The 26,066-nt window shown below is 44.4% G+C and overlaps 1 protein-coding gene, 1 long non-coding RNA gene and 1 other non-coding gene across 11 annotated transcripts in view; 1 reads left to right on the top strand and 2 right to left on the bottom strand.

Annotated features, from left to right (window-relative positions):
• Positions 1–22,833, bottom strand: part of ARK2N (arkadia (RNF111) N-terminal like PKA signaling regulator 2N) — an 89,106-nt gene extending 66,273 nt beyond the window's left edge. For 5 of the 9 annotated variants that reach the window (XM_086373362.1, XM_086373366.1, XM_086373370.1 and 2 more), the window contains exon 1: positions 19,125–19,441. The gene's annotated coding sequence lies outside the window, so the exon portion shown is untranslated. Of the gene's footprint in view, positions 1–19,124; positions 19,442–19,767; positions 19,981–20,055; positions 20,153–22,700 lie in introns of those variants that run through there. The other 4 variants (XM_086373363.1, XM_086373367.1, XM_086373364.1 and 1 more) reach the window with 4 other exon arrangements.
• LOC147346213 (uncharacterized) lies at positions 19,845–23,020 on the top strand. Its single transcript, XR_015154028.1, has 4 exons — positions 19,845–19,984; positions 20,064–20,163; positions 21,055–21,161; positions 21,656–23,020. It is a non-coding gene; the product is annotated as an uncharacterized LOC147346213 (long non-coding RNA).
• LOC147346215 (U6 spliceosomal RNA) lies at positions 20,975–21,078 on the bottom strand. Its single transcript, XR_015154201.1, has one exon. It is a non-coding gene; the product is annotated as a U6 spliceosomal RNA (small nuclear RNA).
• Positions 23,021–26,066: the final 3,046 nt, after the last annotated feature.

The following is a 26,066-nucleotide window of genomic DNA, read 5'->3' as shown; positions in this document are numbered from 1 at the left end:
AGATCAGGTGGTCTGGTATTCCCATCTCTTTCAGAATTTTCCAGTTTATTGTGATCCACATAGTCAAAGGCTTTGGCATAGTCAATAAAGCAGAAATAGATGTTTTTCTGGAGCTCTCTTGCTTTTTCCATGATCCAGCGGATGCTGGCAATTTGATCTCTGGTTCCTCTGCCTTTTCTAAAACCAGCTTGAACATCTGGAAGTTCATGGTTCACATATTGCTGAAGCCTGGCTTGGAGAATTTTGAGCATTACTTTACTAGCGTGTGGGATGAGTACGATTGTACAGTAGTTTGAACATTCTTTGGCATTGCCTTTCTTTGGGATTGGAATGAAAACTGACCTTTTCCAGTCCTGTGGCCACTGCGGAGTTTTCCAAATTTGCTGGCATATTGAGTGCAGCACTTTCACAGCATCATCTTTCAGGATTTGGAAGAGCTCAACTGGAATTCCATCACCTCCACTAGCTTTGTTCATAGTGATGCTTTCTAAGGCCCACTTGACTTCACATTCCAGGATGTCTGGCTCTAGGTCAGTGATCACACCATTGTGATTATCTGGGTTGTGAAGATCTTTTTTGTACAGTTCTTCTGTGTATTCTTGCCATCTCTTCTTAATATCTTCTGCTTCTGTTAGGTCCATACCATTTCTGTCCTTTTACGAGCTCATCTTTGCATGAAATGTTCCTTTGGTATCTCTGATTTTCTTGAAGAGAACTCTAGTCTTTCCCATTCTGTTGTTTTCCTCTATTTCTTTGCATTGATCGCTGAAGAAGGCTTTCTTATCTCTTCTTGCTATTCTTTGGAACTCTGCATTCAGATGTTTATATCTTTCCTTTCCTCCTTTGCTTTCGCTTCTCTTCTTTTCACAGCTATTTGTGAGGCCTCCCCAGACAGCTATTTTGCTTTTTTGCATTTCTTTTCCATGGGGATGGTCTTGATCCCTGTCTCCTGTACAGTGTCACACACCTCATTCCATAGTTCATCAGGCACTCTATCTATCAGACCTAGGCCCTTAAATCTATTTCTCACTTCCACTGTATAATCATAAGGGATTTGATTTAGGTCATACCTAAATGGTCTAGTGGTTTTCCCTACTTTCTTCAATTTAAGTCTGAATTTGGCAATAAGGAGTTCATGATCTGAGCCACAGTCAGCTCCTGGTCTTGTTTTTGCTGACTGTATAGAGCTTCTCGGAGAAGGCAATGGCATCCCACTCCAGTACTCTTGCCTGGAAAATCCCAAGGACGGAGGAGCCTGGTAGGCTGCAGTCCTTCGTGTCGCTAAGAGTCGGGGACAACTGAGAGACTTCATTTTCACTTTTCACTTTCATGCATGGGAGAAGGAAATGGCAACCCACTCCAGTATTCTTGCCTGGAGAATCCCAGGGACAGAGGAGCCTAGTGGGCTGCCGTCTATGGGGTCACACAGAGTCGGACACGACTAAAGAGACTTAACAGTAGCATAGAGCTTCTCCATCTTTGGCTGCAAAGAATATAATCAATTTGATTTCGGTGTTGACCATCTGGTGATGTCCATGTATAGAGTCTTCTCTTGTGTTGTTGGAAGAGGGTGTTTGTTATGACCAGTGCATTTTCTTGGCAAAACTCTATTAGTCTTTGCCCTGCTTCATTCCATATTTCAAGGCCAAATTTGCCTGTTACTCCAGGTGTTTCTTGACTTCCTACTTTTGCATTCCAGTCCCCTATAATGAAAAGGACATCTTTTTTGGGTGTTAGTTCTAAAAGGTCTTGTAGGTCTTCATAGAACCGTTCAACTTCAGCTTCTTCAGTGTTACTGGTTGGGGCATAGACTTGGATTACTGTGATATTGAATGGTATGCCTTGGAAACGAACAGAGATCATTCTGTCGTTTTTGAGATTGCATCCAAGTACTGTATTTCGGACTCTTTTGTTGACCATGATGGCTACTCCATTTCTTCTGAGGGATTCCTGCCCACAGTAGTAGATATAATGGTCATCTGAGTTAAATTCACCCATTCTAGTCCATTTCAGTTTGCTGATTCCTAGAATGCCGACATTCACTCTTGCCATCTCTTGTTTGACCACTTCCAATTTGCCTTGATTCATGGACCTAACGTTCCAGGTTCCTATGCAATATTGCTCTTTACAGCATTGGACCTTGCTTCTGTCACCAGTCACACCCACAGCTGGGTATTCTTTTTGCTTTGGCTCCATCCCTTCATTCTTTCTGGGGTTATTTCTCCACTGATCTCCAGTAGCATACTGGGCACCTACTGATCTGGGGCCTTTTAGCCTCAACCAGCAAGGAGCAGACAGAAGAAGCAAGAACCAAAATCCTACAACTAGAACAAAAATCACAATACAGAAAATTACTCAGCATGAAAAAGCAGAAAGTTATGTCCCAGATGAAGGGACAAGATAAAAACCCCAGAAAAACAATTAAATGGAGATAGGCAACCTTCCAGAAAAAGAATTCAGAATAATGATGGTGAAGATGATACAGGATCTCAGAAAAGAATGAAGTCTAAGACTGAGAAAAATGCAAGAAATGTTTACCAAGCACCTAGAAGAACTAAAGAACAAATGAACAGAGATAAATAATATACTTGAAGGAATCAACAGCAGAATAAGTGATGCAGAAGAATGGATAAATGACCAGGAGGAGAGAATGGTGGAAATCACTGCCACAAAACAGAATATGGAAAAAAGATCCAAGAGATAACCACAGCCTATGAGTCCTCTGAGACAACATAAAGACACTAACATTCACATTATAGGGGTCCCAGAAGGAGAAGGCAGCTTCTCTGAAGCTCAGCTGGTAAACAATCCTCCTGCAGTGCAGGAGACCCTGGTTCGGTTCCTGGGTCAGGAAGATCCCCTGGAGAAAGGATAGGCTTCAGTATTCTTGGGCTTTCCTGGTGGCTCAGATGGTAAAGAATCTGCCTGCAATATGAGAGACCTGGGTTCAATCCCTGGGTTGGGAAGATCCCCTGGAGGAGGGCATGGCAACCCACTCCAGTATTCTTGCCTGGAGAATCCCCATGGACAGAGGAGCCTAGCCAGCTACAGTCCACAGGGTCCCAAAGAGCTGGACAGAACTGAGAGACTTAGCACAGCATAAAAGGAGGGGAGAGAGAGAAAGGACCTGAGAAAATATTTGAAGAGGTAAGAGCTGAAAACGTCCCTAACATGGGAAAAGAAATAGTCAACCAAGTCCAGGAAGTGCAGAAATCCCTTCCCAGGCAGGAGAAACCCAAGGAGGAACACCAAGACACATAGTAATCAAACTGACAAAAATTAAAAGAAAGAAAAAAAGTGGAGTCGCTCATTCATGTCCGACTCTTTGCGACCCCATGGACAGAGAAGCCTGGTAGGCTCCTCTGTCCATGGGATTTTCTAGCCAAGAGTACTGGAGTGGGCTGCCATTTCCTTCTCCAGACAGAGATAAAACATTAAAAGCAACAAGGGCAAAAACAACAAATAACATACAAGGGAATTCCCATCAGGCTATCAGCTGATTTCTCAACAGAAACTCTACAAGCCAAAAGGAAATGGAATGATGTATTTAAAGTGATGAGAAAGTTCAGTTCAGTTGCTCAGTCGTGTCCGACTCTTTGCAACCCCATGGACTGCAATATGCCAGGCTTCCCTGTCCATCACCAACTCCCAAGGCTTGCTCAAATTCATGTCCATCGAGTTGGTGTTGCCATTCAAACATCTTATCCTCTGTTGTCCCCTTCTCCTCCTGCCTTCAATCTTTCCCAGCATCAGGGTCTTTTCCAATGAGTCAGTTCTTCTCATCAGGTGGCCAAAGTATTGGGGTTTCAGCATCTGTCCTACCAATGAATATTCAGGACTGATTTCCTTTAGGGTTGACGGGTTGGATCTCCTTGCAGTTCAAGGGACTCTCAAAGAGTCTTCTCCAACACCACAGTTCAAAAGCATCAATTCTTCGGTGCTCAGCTTTCTTTACAGTCCAACTCTGACATCCATACATGACTACTGGAAAAACCAGAGCTTTGACCAGATGGACCTTTGTTGGCAAAGTAATGTCCTGCTTTTTAATATGCTGTCTAGGTCAGTCTAGGTTTTCTTCCAAGGAGTAAGCGTCTTTTAATTTCATGGATGCAGTCTCCATTTGCAGTGATTTGGGAGCCCAAGAATATAAAGTGTGTCAAAAAATCAGAAGTTACCAGAGGGTAGTGGAGAAGGTGGAGGAATTAATAAGGAAAGATCTTCAGAGCAGTGAAACTATTGCTGGACTCTATAATGACAGAATCCCTGGTAGCACAGCTGGTAAAGAATCTGCCTGCAAAGGGGGAGACCTGGGTTCAATCCCTGGGTTGGGAAGATCCCCTGAATACATGGCAACCCACTCCAGTGTTCTTGCCTGGAGAATCCCCACAGACAGTGGAGTGTGGAGGGCTATAGTCCATGGGGTCACAAACAGATAGGAGTGAGCAACTAAGCACAGTAATGATGGACAGGCATTTGTCACAACCCAGAGAACTGTTATATTGTGTTATTCAACAGAGTGTCTCTTTTTCAACACAGAGTGAGCTGTAATACAAATCTGAACTTTAATAACATATCAGTGTTAGCTCATCAATTGTAATAAACAATAAACATCAAACTAATGCAAAGTGTTAATAACAAGAAACTGGAGGAGGGGGGCATAAAGAACTCTCTGTACTTTCTGCTAAACTTTTCTACAAACCTAAAACTGCTTTAAAAATAGTCTATTAATTTTTTAAATTAATGCTGAGGAAATTTGTGGGCTTAGAGCTGCTAGGAGGGCCAACTATGTCCTTATGAGAGGAATGCCTGGCTGGAAATGAAGCCCACAAAAAACAGCAGTAAAGAGTGAGAAAGAAAAATAGAAAAATAGTGCTCAGATAATATCAAATGAGCTCCCAGACTCAACTAGGCCAGTTGTACACTGGACTGATCACAGTTAAATGAACCTATCAGGGCTCATTTTTGCTTTTTTAAAAAATCCGTATGGTGACACACACACACGTACAGTCATCTTCTGCATAAGCATCTCCACAGAAACTAGGGTCACAGCATCCAGAAAACCACTGCAGTCAGTGGCTCTGCTTACACAGACTTCATGGAAAAGGTAACATGAGCACAAACTGCATTACTCTGGCCTGTGCTTCTCAGCATCAGAAAACCAACGCCTCTAAGCGGCACTACGAGTGCTGCTGGTCGATTTTGGCCACAACATAAAATACTCAACCATGAATTAGCTAAGGCCTCCTGAGGCTTTCAGAAAGTTTCAAGGAATATTTGTAAAAGATAAAGGAAATTTCATTTGAAAAACTTCCTAAAATAAGGTTTCTTTCAGTCACTAATGATTTTTAAAAACAAACTGGTAGTTACTTCATAAATATTCTATTGATATTCTTTCTTCAACAAAGAACTGCTTTCAGCTCTAATCTCAGGAACACAGATTCCTTCCCAAGTAATCTGCAATTTCAATCGTAGACTTTCCGTTGATACAACTGTAATAGTATACTTTCTGACTTGCTCACCAAACTCAAAAACCTTACATATTGTAAGAGGATACTGATATCCTTTAGCAAATGCTTGATGCCTGAATAATCAGACAGTTTTAGAAAACCATATCAGTGAATATCAAAGTACTTTGAGTCACAGGACTCCATTAACAAAATAACAAATATATGTAAAAAAAGAAATTCATAAATGTTTTATTGTGTATTGGTAGGCTTTTATAAAAGCTGTAATTTAAAGATACACAGAATAAGGGATCTAGCCACACTGACAACTCATCTAAACAATTCTATTTAGGGTTTCAGAACATTTTAATTATTTTTATTAATTACTGTTCATAGTTAACCTGAAATGTATAATCCTCATTTCTAAGAAAAGAATATATAGGTCAATGGCCAAGTTATATTTAGATATATTTAGACAGATATATTTAGAACAGTTTCTGAATTTCCAACCTGCTTCTCAACCTAAGACTACATCATGCTACACAAGTAGTCTCCTTTAACCAAAATAAAAAAAAATTCTGAACACCTGGATATTTACAAAAGATAAAGTAGGTTATATTTAAAAGATAAAGTTTTAATACAGATTCCTTTTAAAACATATTTTTGTAATATATTTGAAGTCTGATATTCAAAATTTGGTTTTTGTTGCTAAACCATCTGTAGATGACCTGCTTCTGGGCAGCCAAAAAGATCACCCATCACACACACACACATTTGGAATGATGCTAAAGCTGAAACTCCAGTACTTTGGGCACCTCATGCGAAGAGGTGACTCACTGGAAAAGACTCTGAAATTCTTAAGGACAAACTGCTGCTGTGCAGTTAATTCAGCGCTGACTTTTAACTACAAATGCACCATTAGCATAGCACGTGTCTTTAAAATATACATAATAATGATACAAGGCTTTAGAAATGAATTTTTTTCCCAAAAAGTAGCCACCAGATATGCAAATACATGCCATATCTTTGCTTACATCTATTACTCAATTACTACAAGCTAGTAATATTTAAAGAACACACACCAGGAATTCCTTGGCAGTCCAGTGGTTAGGACTCTGCTTCCACTGCAGGAGGCACAGTTTCCATCACTGCTGAGGGAACTAGGACCCTACTCGTGGTGTGGCTCAGCCCACCAAAAAACACCAAGCCACTGCATCATTTGTTTTTCCCTCGAATGTATAAGAATCCATCTTTTGCATAACAAGATATATCTACATTTTGCACTTAAGAAAGTAAACAAGACTGCTCCTTTGATAGCCTTCCCTAAAATCAAAACATCCATCATTTTGATAGATTTTATAGAAACCACACAACCACCATTTCTTTGTTATCTTCATATGAAGAAAATGGTAGTTTTTCACCCACTGTACCAAATGGTTAATCTATTAAAGTAAAAACTATGCCAATAAAGGAGAGAAAAGGATCTATTAAGCCAAGGAGATGCAGTTTAGTTTCATTGCAATCTAGTCTAAACAAATTTTTATTTTTTATCTGGCAGCACTGTCCGATCAGAAATTGAATGCAGGGTCACAGCAGTGAAAGTGGTGCTTCCCTGGGGCACCAGGAAGTCCCTAAAAACAGTTTTTTAAACTTCTTTTTTTAAAATAGGCTCAGCCTGAAAATCCAAATACTGTTAGCTGTCTTACAGTTTATATATTCAACTACACACTTTTATTACCGAATTTATGATTCAAAAATGATGCACTTTCCCAGCACTAAAAATCAAAGCAATTGGTCTGTTTCTATATTTTTGTTAAAAATATTTACTTCTTACATAGATGAAACTTAAAAGTCATGTGACCACCAATAAGAATGTAGCTAACTCTAAGATACAGTAACTCTAAGATGAGAAACGCTGGGCTGGAAGAAGCACAAGCTGGAATCAAGATTGCCGGGAGAAATATCAATCACCTCAGATATGCAGATAACACCACTCTTAGGGCAGAAAGTGAAGAGGAAATAAAAGGGGAAAGTGAAAGAGAAGAGTGAAAAAGTTGGCTTAAACCTCAACATTCAGAAAATGAAGATCATGGCATCTGGTCCCATCACTTCATGGCAAATATATGGGGAAAGAGTGGAGACAGTGTCAGAGTTTATTTTCGGGGGCTCCAAAATCACTGCAGATGGTGATTGCAGCCATGAAATTAAAAGACACTTGCTCCTTGGAAGGAAAGTTATGAACAACCTAGATAGTATATTGAAAAGCAGAGATATTACTTTGCAAACAAAGGTCCACCTAGTCAAGGCTATGGTTTTCTCAGTGGTGACCTATGGATGTGAGAGTTGGACTGTGAAGAAGGCTGAGCACCGAAGAATTGATGCTTTTGAACTGTGGTGCTGGAGAAGACTCTTGAGAGTCCCTTGGACTGCAAGGAGATGGAACCGGTCCATTCTGAAGGAGATCAGTTCTGGGTGTTCATTGGAGGGACTGATGCTGAAGCTGAAACTCCAGTACTTTGGCCACCTCGTGCAAAGAGTTGACTCACTGGAAAAGACTCTGATGCTGGGAGGGATTGGGGGCAGGAGCAGAAGGGGACGACAGAGGATAAGATGGCTGGATGGCATCACTGACTCGATGGACGTGAGTCTCAGCGAACTCCGAGAGTTGGTGATGGACAGGGAGGCCTGGCATGCTGCGATTCATGGGGTCGCAAAGAGTTGGACACGACTGAGCGACTGGACTGAAATGAACTGAACTGAACTCTAAGATAACAGAATTTCCTCCTTTCAAGACAGTAATGCTATGAAACAGATTATAGCTTGCATCTCCTTCTAACTCATTTTTTAAGTAGTAGTAACTCATCTCACATGCTAGTAAAGTAATGCTCAAAATTCTCCAAGCCAGGCTTCAGCAATATGTGAACCTCGAACTTCCTGATGTTCAAGCTGGTTTTAGAAAAGGCAGAGGAACCAGAGATCAAATTGCCAACATCTGCTGGATCATGGAAAAAGCAAGAGAGCTCCAGAAAAACATCTATTTCTGCTTTATTGACTATGCCAAAGCCTTTGACTATGTGGATCACAATAAACTGTGGAAAATTCTGAAAGAGATGGGAATACCAGACCACCTGACCTGCCTCTTGAGAAATCTGTATGCAGGTCAGGAAGCAACAGTTAGAACTGGACATGGAACAACAGACTGGTTCCAAATAGGAAAAGGAGTACGTCAAGGGTGTATATTATCACCCTGCTTATTTAACTTCTATGCAGAGTACATCATGAGAAACACTGGGCTGGAAGAAGCACAAGCTGGAATCAAGATTGCCGGGAAAAATATCAATAACCTCAGATATGCAGATGACACCACCCTTATGGCAGAGAGTGAAGAGGAACTCAAAAGCCTCTTGATGAAAGTGAAAGTGGAGAGTGAAAAAGTTGGCTTAAAGCTCAACATTCAGAAAACGAAGATCTTGGCATCCAGTCCCATCACTTCATGGCAAATAGATGGGGAAACAGTGGAAACTGTCAGACTTTATTTTTTGGGGCTCCAAAATTACTGCAGATGGTGATTGCAGCCATGAGATTAAAAGTCGCTTACTCCTTGGAAGGAAAGTTATGACCAACCTAGATAGCATATTGAAAAGCAGAGACATTACTTTGCCAACAAGGGTCCACCTAGTCAAGGCTATGGTTTTTCCTGTGGTCATGTATGGATGTGAGAGTTGGACTGTGAAGAAGGCTGAGCACTGAAGAATTGATGCTTTTGAATTGTGATGTTGGAGAAGACTCTTGAGAGTCCCTTGGACTGCAAGGAGTCCCAACCAATCCATTCTGAAGGACATCAGCCCTGGGATTTGTTTGGAAGGAATGATACTGAAGCTGAAACTCCAGTACTTTGGCCACCTCATGAGAAGAGTTGACTCATTAGAAAAGACCCTGATGCTGGGAGGGATTGGGGGCAGGAGGAAAAGGGGACGACAGAGGATGAGATGGCTGGATGGCATCACCGACTCGATGGACGTGAATCTGAGTGAACTCCGGGAGTTGGTGATGGACAGGCAGGCCTGGCATGCTGCGATTCATGGGGTCGCAAAGAGTCGGAAATGACTGAGCGACTGAACTGAACTGAACTTCCCTAATATGTAACTGGAATCAAGGTTTAAAAAAAAAAAAAATCTTGACAAATCAAGTCATGTGTCTTTAAAACCACTCTTGGGTCTTTGTCAAACTTTGCCTACTCTATACCTAGAAATTTTTTTATTAAAATCCCTGAAGTGTTTTGAAGCTTTGCCTGGTTTGGGTTTTTATTTTACTTTATTTATGTCTGTGTTGGCAAGTCTTTGCTGCTGTGTGTGCTTTTCTCTAGTTGCAGAAGCAAGGACTACTCTCTAGCTGCGGTGCTGGGGCTTCTCACTGCAGTGCTTTCTCTTGTTGCAGAGCAAGGGCTCTAGCGCCCTTGGCTTCGGTAGTTGTGGTACATGGGCTCAGTAGTTGTGGCTCCTGGGCTTTAGAGCACAGGCTCAGCAGTTATGGACCATAGGCTTTTGGTTTTAGTTGCATGTGGGAGCTTCCCAGACCATGGAACAAATCTGCGTCTCCTGTCCAGTGGTTAAGACTCCATGCTTCCTCTAAAAGGGGTATGGGTCTGATCCTTGGTCAGGGTGGTAAGATTCCACATGCTGCATGGCGCAGCCAAAAATAAATTAAAAATAAAAGAGAAGTTTAAAAAAAATTACATAGAATCAGCATTATTTCTAATAGAGTAATTTTCATTTTATCTTTCCAGATAAAATAGACAAAACAGACACAACTGCCAACAGCCTAGTAAAGCTGCTCCCTTACATTTCGAACACTATATAAAGTGGGTGTATATTTATAAGGATGCAAAACCAGACACCATGAAATTAAGCATCTTAAGCCACATAATGCAAACAACGTAAAAAACAGTATTTTACTAAAAATCAAAATCAAACTCCCTCTCTCCAGATATTTAGTTCTTAGAAGACATTCTACTACAACAGTGATGTTCCCAAATCATTTAAAATAGAAGAATTAATCTCTTTTCTATTTTATATACATAAATACTAACATACTCTAATGACAACAGTATTCTTAAGTACCAATATCTCAAAATAAATTTTGCTTTTGAAGGACTTCTTTCAATTATTTGTCAGGATTTGGGGTAAGCTTTTCCACTGAGAAGTTGTAGCACAGATAATGTGGACAGTGCAGAAATCAAAACTCGAGACTGGCGTTCCTTCACAGCTCAGTGGTAAAGAATCCATCCGCCAACGAAGGAAACCCGAGTTTGATCTCTGGTCCCGGAGGGTCCCACATGCTGCACAGCAACTAAGCCCATGTGTCACAACTGCTGAGCCTGTGCTCTAGAGCCCAGTAACCTCAACTACTGAGCCCACACGTCGCAACTACTGAAGCCATCATGCCCTAGAGCCCATGCTCTGCAGCAAGAAAAGCCACTGCCATGAGAAGTCTGCGCACTGCAACCAGAGAGCAGCTCCCGCTCGCTGCAACTACAGAAAAGCTCACACAGCAACAAAGACCTAGCACAGCCAAAATAAATAAATAAATGCATTTATTTTAAAAAGATCAAGATTGAAATAAAAACATCCACAGAATTACAGTACAGTGGAAACAACCCTTTCTACACAGCAACTCATCTCTTCCTTTCCCTCAGCTCTCAAAAGAAAAAGGTTGAAGAGGCTATAACTATAAGCAAGACCGAGTATAAGGACTCAGAACTGGGAATGATGTAAGGCATTCAGAGTAAAGAACTGTGAGTAAGTAATGGGCAATGAGCACTATCAGCTGCTAACACTGCAGAGACCCAAACATTAAGTGCCTCCTGCTGCAAGTATGCAGCATCACCTAGAAAATATTTTTGCCCCCTCAAAGAAAAAATGAGAAAAGAGATAATATATTACAGAAACCAAATCTACTCAACCTTTAAACCTAGTATCAATTAACAAGAAACACAGGAGACTGGTATACCACTACAGCAATGTTAACTGGAAATTCAAACTGTGGGAAGGCTCCTGTTTTTTCAACAAATAATTGTCCAGGAAAAAGAAATGGGGGTGGGCAGGGGCGGGGGGGGGGGGGGGTGGTGATACCTATAGATTACAACACAATGCAGAGACCTACTGGACTCGATCTGAATAACTGTAAAAACACACTTATGAGATAGGAGAAATCTGAACATTGAATAGCAGATGCTATCAAGAAGTACTGCTAACTATTTTTCAGTGTGATAAGTTATTCGGTTTTTTTTTCCTTCAAGAGTGAATGTGACTAAAACACACTAGAGTACAAAAGGGCTAGAGTGCAGAAAAGGAACACTAAAAATTAATGCAGCTGAATAGATCTGGCCTACTCGGAACTGAAAAATAAATTATGAGATTGCAACCAGGGGAAGAGAGTAGCTTTACTTGCTTGCCAGCCAACCTCTTCTCCACTGATATAAGCTCTATAAATAGGCCCCAAGTGATAATGGCTGCTCAAATCACTTCATGTTGCAGATACTACCACCACTGACATGCATCTGGCCCAGAAGCAGTGCTGTGAATAAACTAGCATCCAGAAAGCAGCCAAGGAAGTTATCAAATGTAAAGAATGCACCAGCGCTAACAGACCCTCTAAGTACTCATAAGCACTATTAGTGTAAATCAAGAACAATTTTAAAGCACAGGTTCTAGATTTCCTCCAAGATTTCTGCTCTGGCCATTTTCTATCTCCCTCAGAAGAGGATACAAATAAAGATGGGTTACCACACGCTGGGACCTGAGGTCCCCTAAATATTGCCAAAAACCTATCATGCCCTCAGGCTCATAGCAAACAGTAGAGATAAATAATGGGGAACCCTTGATGATACAATGCTGATTTAAGAATAAACTATGCTTCTATGCTAGGTTAAAACTAAGGCAGACAGGATACTGCTTAAAATCTTGACCACGTGAGGTTCTTGTTCTTAGTACAGAAAAGAAAACAGTCCTGTTTTCCTAGAATTTTAGTCCACACCCAACTTCCCCATCCTCAACAATATCTTTCTCTAATTTTAACACACCTAACAAAACGTTGACTCTGGACATCATAGAAGCTATTTTTTTAAGCCAAACAACTCAGTAAAAAAATAACTTCTACTGATTCCTTTGGTCAGTACCTGGTTTCCAGAATGTTAACCATGCTAATGAAAACTTGAATTTGTCTTACCTAAACACAATCCTAGTTTATCCACATTCTTGGGAATGGCTGCTGCAAATAAACAAGATCTAACATTTAATTTTGTTGCTCTTTGAACAACAATCAGAACAAATTTACCAATACATGGACTTTAAGTCCAGGCAGAGAAAAAAGTATTTGGTACACGAACTGGCAGTACGAAAAAGAAAATTCAAGTCTCCAATCATTTTCTTTTACTCTTACAGACCCGTTTAAGAAAAAATCATTTTCCAATATCCGATTTTAAATTATTTTATAAATGAAAATACTAACTCCATACACTAGTTGTCTGGTTATCCAATACTTTTTTTCTCCTACAGCCTGCTTTTCTTCTCCACATTTTAGAGCAGGAAAGAAACAGAAATCATCTGGTTCCCTAGATTTGAGTTCCTTCAGCATAAATTTCTTTTATTTTTGTGCCCATCTCCACCTGGTGCCTGAGTGCTCAGAAAATGGGTTTTTAGTTTAACCAGGTATAACTGCCCCACCCTCAAATTAAGTTCTGCCGACAGATTTCTATTTTTGATTAATCTTCACGTGAAATGTGGGAGACCTGGGTTCGATCCCTGGGTTGGGAAGATCCCCTGGAGGAGGGCATGGCAACCCAATCCAGTATTCTTGCCTGGTGAATCCCCGTGGACAGAGGAACCTGGCGGGCTACAGTACATGGGGTCGCAAAGAGTTGGACACGGCTGAGCAACTAAGCTCACAGCACAACTAGAAAATACTCATCCAAGTAGTTTTAAAAGTAAATAAAGTCAAATTAATAACTCAGGACTTGCATCATCTATCTATTGGCTATTTCAAGTGACAGAATCTGAACAAAGAGGTATGAGGTATCTATTTTGAATAAAGACATGAAAGAGAATAGAAACAAAACTTAAACCCTATTAACGGATAGACTTGTGGTTGCCAGGAACAAGACAAGTAGGGGAATGGAAAGAGAGTGGGGTTATGCAATACAAGCTAGCATATACGAAATGGATGAACAATGGGGTCCTGCTGGATGGCCCAGGTAACTACACTGGATATCCTGTGATAAATCATTGTGGAAAATAATATAAAAAGAATGTATACACACACACACATACCTGTACAGAGCTGAATCACTTTGCTGTACAACAGACATTAATACAATGCTGTAAATCACATACACAGTTCAATAAATAACACACACTGCAAATTATTTTAAAATCATATTTACTATTATTCACTTCTATTAAAATGCTATGATAAATGTGTATAATATATATAATACATATTCTCTCTCCTGGCAGTTTAGAAATACGAGAGAGTAAGACAAACAAGGTAATTGTAGTTTCACCTTGTCCCTTTCTTTTACCACAAGGACCTGTAAGCCGATGTGAAAAGTGACTGAACATCAATCTCACTTCTGCTAAAAGAAACTGCCCACACAGAAGCAGGAAACACTGTTTACTTCCCTAAGTTCAATCATGAGTTCTGAAGAGTAAGGCAAGCAGTTTCAATGAAATCACTGGCCACACCATCCAAAATCACTGATACTCACAACTTTGCTTAGGCTGTTCCCTAGCCTGGAATGTCCACCTGGAAATCTATTTCCAGTTCCAAGTTTAAATGTGTATGTTTTCTTCAACCTACCAACCTTCAGGTGGTGAATTCAGACAAAAGTATAGTATTCAACACTATAAAGAAAGGATTAGGTTTGTACAAAAGTAACTGCAGTTTCAGACCATGAATTTTAAATCATTATAACTAGGCTCATACACATTTTTATTAATCAACTGGAAACCATTACAATCAACACATTTTTGCCAACAAATCAGTCTGTCCCTACAGTGTAAAAATACATGCTTCAGTATTCAACTAACTCTTGGAAAGCATTTTCTGCCTTCTGCTGGTTGTGGAAGCATTTTCCCTGCAAGAAGTTGTCTAGATGCTTGAAGAAATGGTAATCAGTTGGTAAGAGGTCAGGTGAATATGGCATATGAGGCAAAACTTTGTGGCCCAATTTGTTCAACTTTTGAAGCACTGGTTATGCGACATGCGGTCGGGCACTGTTGTGAAGAACTGGGCCCATTCTGCCGACAAGTGCTGGCTGCAGGTGCAGTTTTCAGCGCATCTCATCAATTTGCTGAGCATACTTCTCAAATATAACGGTTTCGCCAGGACTGAGAAAGCTGTAGTGGATCAGACCAGCAGCAGACCACCAAACAGTGACCATGACTATTTTTTGGTGCAAGCTGGGCTTTGGGAAATGCTTTGGAGCTTCTTCTCAGTCCAACCACTGAGCTGGTTGTTGCCAGTTGTTATATAAAATCCACTTTTCGTAACACACCACAATCTGATCAAAAAATGGTTCATAGCTGTTGCACAGCATAAGAGCAGATGACACTTCCAAACAATGATTTTTTTGATTTTCAGTCAGATCATGAGGTACCCACTTATCGAGGTTTTTCACCCTTCCAATGTGCTTCAAATGCTGAATGACCACAGAATGGCTGATATTGAGTCCTTTGGCAACTTCTCATGGAGAGGAAATGGCAACCCACTCCAGTGTTCTTGCCTGGAGAATCCCAGGGACAGCAGAGCCTGGTGGGCTGCCGTCTAAGGGGTCGCACAGAGTCAGACACGACTGAGCGACTTAGCAGCAGCAGCAGCAGCATGTAGTTGTAAGAGGATCAACTTTGATGACTGCTCTCAATTGGTCACTGTCAACTTTGGATGGCCGGCCACCACATCCTCATCTTCAAGGCTCCCATCTCCTTTGCAAACTTCTTGAACCATCACTGCAATGTACGTCCCTTAGCAGTTCCTGGGCTAAATGCGTTGTTGATGTTGCAAGTTGTCTCCACTGTTTTACAACCCATTTTGAACTTGAATAAACAAATCACTCTAATCTGCTTTTTGTCTAAAATCATTTCCATGGTCTAAAGTAAATATAAAGTAAACAGCAAGTAATAAGTCATTAGCAAAAAAACAAAGTGAAAAATACCCATTAAAATGATGTGTAACAGGACTTCCCTGGTGGTTCCAGTGGCTAAGACTCCCCAGCTCCCACTGCAGGGGGCCGGGGTTCAGTCCCTGGGCAGGGAACCAGATGACACATACATACCAGACCTGGCACAGCCAAATAAACAAACAAATAAAAATTTTTAAATGATGTATAATATAACCACATTTATTTAAGAATGTATGCCAATATCAAATAGCAAAGTTCAACAATGTAAATCCACAATTACTTTTGCACCAACCTAAATATTATGCCATGAAGACAAAGAGGAAGCTTAAATATGTATTATTAAGTCAAAGCCAATCTGAAAAGTCTACATACTGTATGATTCCAACTATATGACATTATGGAAAATGTGAAACAGTGGTAACAGTAAAAAGATCAGTGACTGCCAGTCGTTGGAGGTTGGGTGGGATAGAGAGATGGACAGACAGAGCATTTTTAGGGTAGTGAACGTACCCTGTAACACCATAAGGATGGATACATATCACTACTCATTTGACCAAATTTACAGAAGATACAACACCGAGAACAGCACTGTAAGCCTAGGAAAAAAAAAAAAAATTTAAGTTTCTTTAGCATCAAGGCCTGCCAGTCACACTCACCGAGCACCAGCAACGAGAGCACTACTGGCGCACAGCAAGCGACCAATAAATTGGTGCTGGGAGAATGAAGAGGTCCCATCTGAATGTTTGGTCTCTGTTTTCACAATGGCTTTTCCCCTCTTCTACAGTCTCATAGCTTTTTATTCAATTACCAATGTCTATTCATTTTTACTTACACAGCAAAGTTTATTTGGCCCTAATAAAAATAATACAGAATACCAAAATCAGTGTGGTTCAAAAGAAAACACATTAATAGTACAGCATTTTTCACCTTTTACAGATTTTCTCAATTACTGCCAATTCAGTAAATATGAATATAAACTGTTTTCATGGTGCCAGTTACTTGCAAGAAAATCAGGAAGGTCTAAGATCATTTGTCAAAGTTACAAACATACGGTCTCAGTCTCCAGTGTGTATGTATGTGTGTGTGCTTAGTCGCCTAGTCATGTGGGACTCTTGGTGATCTTATGGACTATAGTCATCAGGCTCCTCTGTCCGTGGGGATTTTCCAGTCAAGAAGACTGGAGTGGGTTGCCATGCCCTTCTCCAGGGGATCTTCCCAACCGGGGATCAAACCCAGGTCTCTTACATTGCAGGCGGATTCTTTACTGAGCCACCAGGGAAGCCCATGTGTGTGTGTGTCTGTGTCTACGCATACATGTATCACTTCCAAACTTTCAAAACAAAGAAAACATTCTAAGTGCCCATATGTCAACTCTGTTCATGCACACATCAAAATAAAACCATAAGACTGAAGATCCCAGCAAAACAACCCCTTGAATAATGAGTAACTATACAACCCCCTAGAAGTTACTAGTCATACACACAAGGGTAATGTCACATATGAAACAGAACCTTTGAAGAACAAACACTGAGCACTCAGTTCTCTCAGAACCTCATTAAATTAGAATCTAAAGGTAAATCTATCTTTAATCATGCAAACTATAAAACAAAGAGCATTTATGACACTCTTTCATAAATGCATTTAAGAATAATACAAACTGAATTAGTCAGTAATGTAACATTATGAGCTTAATATGAAGCTAACAACAGAGAAAGTTTCCAGTCCCAAAATCTAGTCCATCCTATTTTTCACAAATAAGATGTCAGAAAAAAAATTTTCCCATTAAGAAATCATATTTAGCTGACACTTCAGGTATAATTACCTTGAAGTTTCTCCTTTCCTATTTTATGTTTTGAAGTTAACCACTTTGTTAACATTATATAAAAGGTATGGTTTCACATGTCAAGATTACAGTGGTACTGAAAAGCACTCTGAAAGAATATGATTTAGAAATGTCTTTATTTCTCATTTTACGAAACTGCATGAAATTTCACTAAAGCTCTTCATAAAGTAGCATATAGGTCATCACAGTAAATTTCATCATAAGTTTCCTGAATTCAAATTTAATTCCTAGTTTTATATTTACTGTGCATAAAGCACTCAAGTAAGTATTGTATTACCCAGGCTATTTAACAAAAATATTACACTTCCTACTAAAAAAGATCAACACTGTCACTCCTTAGGACATCAGGTAACAACTGTAGGCCTCCAAAAATGCTTGTTAAAAGGCAATGTTCTTACTGAAGGGATCCAGATTGCCAGGATCAGCAAAACCACATTAGAAAGTTAATAGCCTCCCTCCTTAAAATATCCCAAGAGAAGAAAGAGAGTAATTTCAAACTGTTAACAGACGACACTACACAAGAGCCTAAGCAAAACTGCCAGATGTATTTGCAATGAAAAGGCCCAACCTTGACAAAGCATCATCAGTGGGTTTTGCATCCTACTGGGTGGAAGGATTCAGAAAGCAGAAGCTCAGGCGAGAAACCAAAAGCACATCCAGCACAAACTGCTCAAGCGGTTCAATCTGGAACAGGTACGGACGTTCATTCCTTCAACCTGTGAGCATCTATTCTGTGATAGCAGAGAGGACGATTTAAAAGGGAGAAGGAATGACGGGCTGAGGTTCTGTGGGGAGTTGCCGCCCCAAGACACTGAAATCGGTGCTACAAGAAAATAAAGTACAAAGTACGAAGTACCACTGAGGAAAAGAGAAAGATGATGATGAAGTTGAGGCTGGTCAGGTTACATCCTCGTCGGGTTTTTCTAAACAGAGTTGACAAATACGCCAGAAAGAGGTCAATTTTGGAGACTGACACATCCGTCCCATTGACCAGGGGGGCGTCTGCCGACCGAAGAAGGTAGTGGAAGCGCCCAAAAACGCAGGCGGCGCCAAGCGGGAGAGAGCCTTCCTCCCTCCTCCCAGGCCTTAGCAGCCGCGGTGCTGGGGCGGCCGCCCGGGCTCTCAGAGGAGTCCGAGCAGGTGTCGGCGCCAGATTCCCGGCTCGCGGGGCCAGTAGAGTTGGCAAAGCCGCCGCGGCCACTACGCCCGGCCACCCGGGGTCCCGGAAAGTTGCGTGAAAGACAACTCCGGGGCCGCGAAGCCGCTCCCCACCTCCCGCGCGCGGCCCACGGGCTGCGACACCTCCAGCCTCCGGGGAAAGGGATCCACCGGGGGCAGGGAAGCGGGGAGAAGGGTTCGGCCCGCCGGGCCCGGAGGACGCGAGGGTCACCGGCGAGCCAGTGAGCCAGGGGTCGGGCTGTTTTCGTCCCTCCAGTCGGCCGCTACCCGGGCCGCGCCTCCCTCCGGGTTCCGGGCTTGAAGACCCGGCGCCCGACAGCCCTGCCCGTCACGACCCCGGCGCCCTAAACGCCGCAGAAACCTCGCCCGCGGCCCGCACCCCGTCCCACTGAACCTGACCCCCCGCTTCCCCGGGAAGCAGCCCGGGTCCCACGGCTCGGACCGGAGCCGGGCCGCGGCCCTGGGCCCCGTCGCGCCTCACCTGCGCTACGCAGCAGCCCCGCACCTCGTCGCCCGCTCCGCGCGCGCCCCGTCGGGGCACGCACCGAGCCCCCCCTGGCCGGTTCCCTCCGGGCCGCGGCGACTAGGAACGCGACGGCCCCACCGTCGCCTTCTCTCCTCAGCACAAGCTCCAGCGACGAGTAGAGGGTTGCGGTCAGGACCCCCACCGGGGTCAAGGGGAGGCCAAAGCGAACCCCACCGCCTCCGCAGCCTCCTCCACCAAGTCCCTTCACTCGTCCGCGCCGCCCGGAGAAAATGTCACCAGAGGCCGTTCCGCTCGGCGCCTCACTTCCGCCCGGAACCACAGAGCCCTGAGCCCGCCCGGCTAGAGCGGCCGCTGCGACGGGGAACCTCTAGGGAAGAGCGCGGGAGGCCGAAAGGAAGCCAGACAGCGCCATCTGGCGGGACGGACCCCACGCTCCTCCGGCTGCAGCTCGCCTGGCGCGCGGGCATCGGCCTCCCGGGTTTTCCCACGCTCCCTGTATCGGCTCAGGCAGTTCCCTTCTAAGAAATGTCTTGCCCCCGGGGGGCGGGGGGTGTCGGGAAGCCAGTCAATACAAGCCACGGATAATGCCCTAAGAGAAAGTCGGCGCTCTCTTTTCTGTGCGCTGCTCAGGACTCACCCCTCCTGAAGCGTTACCGAAGGAAGCTCTTGGCGTTTGAATCCTTGAGTCACGCCGGCAAGGAAGTCCGCTCCGTTCTCTTCCCCACCTTTTCGCGGATGCCCACGGCTCTACTCGCGGAGACTTGGCTTTGCCTCTCTGATGCAGTGGCATCAACATTCCGTTCAAGTTTTCTGGATGAACCTTGCACGCCTTGCAGACAGACCGCCACCTGCTGGTGAGTCAAGAGTCCCCCAGAGAAACCCCGCTCCGCCCCCTACGCGCTATGCAAGACGCCCCAAATCCCACCTTTGCAGTCACTCCGGATTTGCACTAGCGCGCCCTGAGCTTTCGACGCCCTTCGCTGAGGTCTGGGATCGAGGAAGAAACGTGCTGGACGCGAGACCTGGAAGAAAGGTGAGGTGGGCTTAAGAAAGAGAAATCTCACAACTCAAGATCTGGCCAACGCTTCGCTCTCCCTAAAAGCAGGGTTTTGAGAAATAAATGAATACATAAGGGCTTGAGGAGAAAATGTCAAAGGGATTTACCTTTTCAGGAGCCTTGCTGGGAGTTGGGGTGACATTCCACTGGAGGACATTCTGAAAATCACAGCGCCGGTTCCATGCTTCCCTTAACGTCAGTCTCCCCTTTAGATCAGGCCCTCCAGCTCCCCCAGTTCACTCATTTATGCCTCCTGCCTACAGGCATGGGAATTTCCCATTCCTTCATGAGTAGATTGATAAAATAATAATAATAGCTAACTTCTCTGAATGCCTGTTATGTGCAAGACACTGTACTATGCATCTAAATGGACTCATTCATCTAATTCTCACAAGAACTCCATGGGTCTGGTGGTATTCTTGGCCCCAGATGACAAAAGTGGAGCCAGACAGTGGTAAAGTGACCTGCCCACGGTCGCTCCTCAGAAAGTGGCATGACACCGGCAGCCCAACTCCAGAGCCTGCATTCTCAACTGCTACCACCACATGCCTCCTTGAAATTCAGTGAGAACATACTATGTGCCAGATAAACATTTTGTTTATGTGTGTTATCTCATTCATTTATTTCCCTGCTTCCTTAGTCCTCAGGGAATTTGAGAGGTTTTGGGGGTAGTGACAAGAGCCCAGGCTCTTTCAGGAGAAAAAGAGAAAAGGACTAACTACTAAGATGACAGCTGTCGGTCTGAAATGAATGAATGAATAAGGACAAATACATTTTTTTTTCACTAAAAAATAAGGAATGCTTCTCGAATTTGCATGTCATCCTTGTGCAGGGGCCATGCTAATCTCTGTATCCTTCCAATTTTAGTGTATGTGCTGCCAAAGTGAGCACTACATTCAGTTTTAAAACAGCCTCTCCACGATCTTATCTCATCAGTGCTGCAGAGATGCTGAAGTAGGACCCTGACTTCTGAGGTACTGACTTGGCTCCTTCTGTTTGATACCAACAAGTCAATTCACTACAATGAGTGGACTGCTTATTTTTGGAGTCTGGGGAGTTTGATATCCTAATTATTAATAACCCTATTACTGCTGGGCTTCCCTAGTAGCTCAGCTGGTAAAGAATCCATCTGCAATGCAGGAGATCCCAGTTCAATTCCTGGGTGGGGAAGATCCCCTGGAGAAGGGATAGGCTACCCAGTCTCCAGTATTCTTGGGCTTCTCTTGTGGCTCAGCTGGTAAAGAATCCACCTGCAATGCAGGAGATCTGAGTTCGATCCCTGGGTTGGGAAGATCCCCTGGAGAAGGGAAAGGCTACCCACTGCAGTATTCTGGCCTGGAGAAGTCCATGGACTCTATAGTCCATGGGGTCGCAAAGAGTCAGACACAACTGAGCAACTTTGACTGACTATTACTGCCATATTTAGATCCCTAAATAGGGCGCTTGCTGTCTTCTTCCCCTTCTGTAGGAGCAGGAAGTGCTGGACAGCTGATCCTACTTGTCTTGGAATTGCCTCCTGGAATCTCCTGTGCGTTATATACTCAGCCCTCCAAGCTCCTGAAATCTCATCTCCGTAAAACCAGCCCAGTCTAAACCACATCCTGTTGCCTCTGTAGGAAATTTCTCTCAAGATCCCTTTGCTCACAGATACTGTACTATCACTGTGTCTACCTGTTGCCCTCTCTGTGGAGTTACTGCTGCATCACATCAGTAGTTCTACTCAGTCTGTCATAAACCCTGGAGGCCCAGCCTTGAGTCATCTTCAGCTTCATTGCTTACACCTGATTCATCGTTGGACCTGGGGTTGGGCTGACAGCAGGCGCCTAGTCAGGACGGCCTTGCTTTGACTAGTCTGTTCTCTCCTGACTGAGCAGGTTACTTTCAAAATTTGCCCCTGTAAGGCGGACACTATTGTTAGAACCACTGGTTAGATGAGGGAAATGGGGGATCCGAGGGATGGAACCTTCAGCTCTGGGCTACCCCTCCCTCATGTAACCACCCTGACCTTTCCTCCCCCGCCGGCATCAGCAGCCTCTGCTGCAGTCTCCCTGCACCTGCCGTGAGGCCATGGAACGGTTGAGTGCAGGGAGGGGTGGTGTTGACCGTCTTCACTGTAGTGGCCTCATAATTTCATTCAGGTCACTATGTCCAGAGTTAACATCCCCTGTTCTGCCTCACAGCGTCATCCCACAGAATTAATGTCCCCATATTGGAAGGCCGTCCGGAAGCAGGCTGAGTGACTTGGTCTCCAGGACTGAGGGCTTTGGGGTCTGGACAGATCTGGGTGTGGATCAGGTCTGCCTCCCTCGAGCAGAGTGACCTCCGGGCAGTTCTGTAACCTCCTTGAGACTCAGCGTCCTTGCCTGTCAAACAACTTCTTGTGAGGGGTGAGGGTGAAATGAGTTTAGGTAAAGCTCCCAGCACTGCTCTCGGCTCAGAGAGAACACTCGCAACAAGGCTGTTGTTCAGATGGCAACACTCCAGGTCAGCGCCTCCCACAAGCACAGACTCACATGGGTCAAGTACGGTGGTGTTGCCATCTCCAGGGACTCATATTTCCAGAGCAGCAACTTCACGTGGAACCAGAATGGAGCAGGGAAAAAGGATGCCGTGAACGCAGAGGCACACCACCACCGCCCTGCTCTGGGCCTCTGGGGTGGGTGATGGTGGCTCCTCTCTCTATGGTTAAGTCCCTCTTTCCAATCAGGTGACACCCCTTCTATATGTAAAGTCTGTAAGTCTATTGAAAAGTGGAAATAAGTGCAAAGGACAGTTTTAACTTTTTCAACGAGTATGTGTTAACCTCTCTTTAAAAAAAAAAAATCTATTTGTTTTTGGCTGCGATAGGTCTTCATTAACTCCACGTGGGCTTTTCTCTAAATGCGGTGAGCAGAGGGGTCTGTGCTGCCGTGGTGTCTCTTGTTGCAGAGGACGGGGCTCTGGATGCATGGGTTTAGTTACCCTGCACCATGTAGAATCCTCCTGGACCAAGGATCAACCCTGTATCCACTGCATTGGCAGGCACATTCTTAACCACTGGACCACCAGGGAAGCTCCTCTCTTTTTAAATAAAAGAACGGCCCTGGGAATTCCCCGGTGGTCTAGAGGTAAGACTGCACTCGCACTGCAGGGGACATGGCCCCATGCCTGGCCAGGGAACTAAGAGCCCATATGCCATCAGTTCAGTTCAGTTCAGTTGCTCAGTCGTGTCCGACTCTTTGCGACCCTATGGACTGCAGCATGCCAGGCCTCCCTGTCCATCACCAAGTCCTGGAATTTACTCAAATTTATGTCCATTGAGTTGGTGATGCCATCTAGCCATCTCATTCTCTGTCGTCCCCTTCTCCTCCTGCCTTCAATCTCTCCCAGCATCAGGGTCTTTTCAAGTGAGTCAGTTCTTTGCATCAGGTGGCCAAAGGGATTGGAGTTTCAGCTTCAGCATCAGTCCTTCTAATGAATATTCAGGACTGATTTCCTTTAGGATGGACTGGTTGGATCTCCTTGCAGTCCAGGGAACTCTCAAGACCATAGAACATGGCAATAAAAAAAAGAACAGCTCTGTGTAACAGCGCCTGACCCTGTGGGACCTCTAGGGTGGGAAGGGTGAGGATTTCCCCTGTTGCCTCATCAGTACTAGCACCCACCGCCCATCAACACAGCTGCTTTTCCATTCGTAACATCTGCCCTCCTTTGCACCCGTCGTGCATCTTCTTTCTCATCCATCCGACACAGCAGAGAGTTCCGAGGGGGTTTGACCGAGTTGTCCTGCTCTGTGGTGGACACACTCCATACGTGGATGGGCATGGATGGAGGAAGTCTAAGCACCTAAGCTGCGGAGACACAGAAAACTGAAAAGATGTCAAAACAAGAAAGTGGCACCAGCTGCCAAGTGGGTGAGAAGCTGGGAGGAGGGCGACAGGCTTGCAGACAGCTGTTGAGAAGGAGGAGGGCTCAGCGCCCGGAGGGCAGCGCTCGGGCCGACCTTCCTCGCAGCCGCCTCTGTGTCCAGCTCGGGGCCTGGCAGACAACACGGAAATAAATGTCTGTGACTGAAGGACAGCTGTGCAGAGAAGCTGACCTTTGGGGGCAAGGGGACAAGAGGTGGAAAAGTCCCCGGGATGTCTGAGGGATGACAGCCTGAGGGCCTGGCTGCCCATGGCTGGACAGCGAAAGTGGGAGGCCTGAAGGTAGTAAGTCAGAGGCTTAATATGAGTGGAAGGAGCCGGGGCTTCGTTTTTTAAACACTCATGGGGAAGCCGTGTCCGAAGTTCTCACCAGACTTCTGGGGAGTGTTCGGGTCAAGGCCAGCAGAAAAAGGACCCTCCTGGCCCACTTGGAGAGGAAGCAGAACATGGACCCCAGACTGTCCACGGCAAGAGGGGCAGGAAAGCTGAGGGAAGGAGGGAGAAAGTCGAACTGCCAGCCGCTGGAGAGAAAGAAAGGAAAGCTTTAGGAGAGAAAGGACGTGTTGCAGGGAGGAAGCCAATTCTGACTCCATGTTGGAATACCCAGTGGCTTGCCTGGAGGACCCTACCCCTCTGCTTGTAAACTGTAAACTGAAATGCCTTTGTTCAGTTCGGGGAGGGATAGTTTGTCTCTGCCCACCTGTGAACACACCCCTTCCTAAGGCTGGACATTCCCTTGGAGATGTTTTGCAAGACTGAAGACCCTTCCACTTTACTTCCTCACTGCATCGCCCTGCCTATTCTGCCTTTTGACTTTAGTTCCTCATTGCTTCTTTCTCTCTGATCTATAAAAGAACCTGGCATCCAGACCCCAATAAGATGGTTATTTTGAGGCACTAGCCTGCCATCTTTTTGGTCTGCCAACTCCCCAATTAAAGTCTCTTCCTTGTCTCAGCACCTCATCTCTCGGATTCATTAGCCTACGGTGCGGTGAGCAGAGCGAGCCTGGACTTGGTAACAGAAGGACCTGGAGCCCCAAGGACTTTCCCTGTGGGTGGCAGATAAGACACATCGCAAAGACACAGAGTGATCGGGAAGCAAAGACTTGTAAAAGCCTCTGGGTAACACGGGCTTTGAGGAGAGCATCTTCAGTCTTCCACCTTCTCCCCTGCAGCTCCAAAAACTGCAGCCTTTAATTGGGAACAACATCAGGGGACTCTGGGTGTAATTTAAAAACTTATATTTGCTCTTTGTCCCAGGTCTCTGGCACAGAGCTCGTAAAATGCTTGGAATTTCCTGGGTGATAGGAGGGCCTTTTGTTATTTGTAAGAAGCCCAAGTTCAGGCTAAGGAAGCGATTCTTTTTTTTTAAATTGAAGTATAGTTGATTTACAAAGCAAGTGATTCTTGATGGACCCCTAGGGTCGCTTCTGGATGGGGGGCAGTTTCTCAGAGGAACTATCCCTTGAGGAGAGAGAGGGTTGGAACTTTCAGCCCCACTGCCACTTGCAGGAAGGAGATTGAGTTCAGTCACCAAAGGCTAATGGTTTCATTAACAATGCCTACATAATGAAACCTAGATAACCCCCACCTGATGGGGTGGAGGGAGCTGCCAGGTTGCTGAACACACTCAGATGCTGGGATGCTCTCTCCTACAGAGCATGGAAGCTCTGTGCCAGCCCCAGCCCCACGACCACGTGCTGTTCCTGATTTGTATCCTTGGTAATAACCCAGCAACAGTAAGGAAAACGCTTTCCTGAGTTCTGTGAGTCATTCTAGCTAATTATCAAAGGTAGGGAGGAACCGGGCTTCCCAGGTGGTGCTAGAGGTAAAGAACCTGCCTGCCAGGAGACGTTAAGAGATGCGGATTCAATCCCTGGGTCAGAAAGATCTCCCGAAGGAGGGTATGGCAACTCACTCCAGCCTTCTTGCCAGGAGAACCCCATGGTCAGAGGAACCTGACAGGCTACAGTCC

Source organism: Bos grunniens, chromosome 24 (assembly GCF_055505025.1).
Source record: "Bos grunniens cultivar Pamir isolate PY7600 chromosome 24, Bosgru_T2T1.0, whole genome shotgun sequence".
Lineage (NCBI taxonomy): Eukaryota > Metazoa > Chordata > Mammalia > Artiodactyla > Bovidae > Bos > Bos grunniens.
Note: the sequence above shows the minus strand (reverse complement) of the source record. Positions and strands in the feature narration are given on the sequence as shown.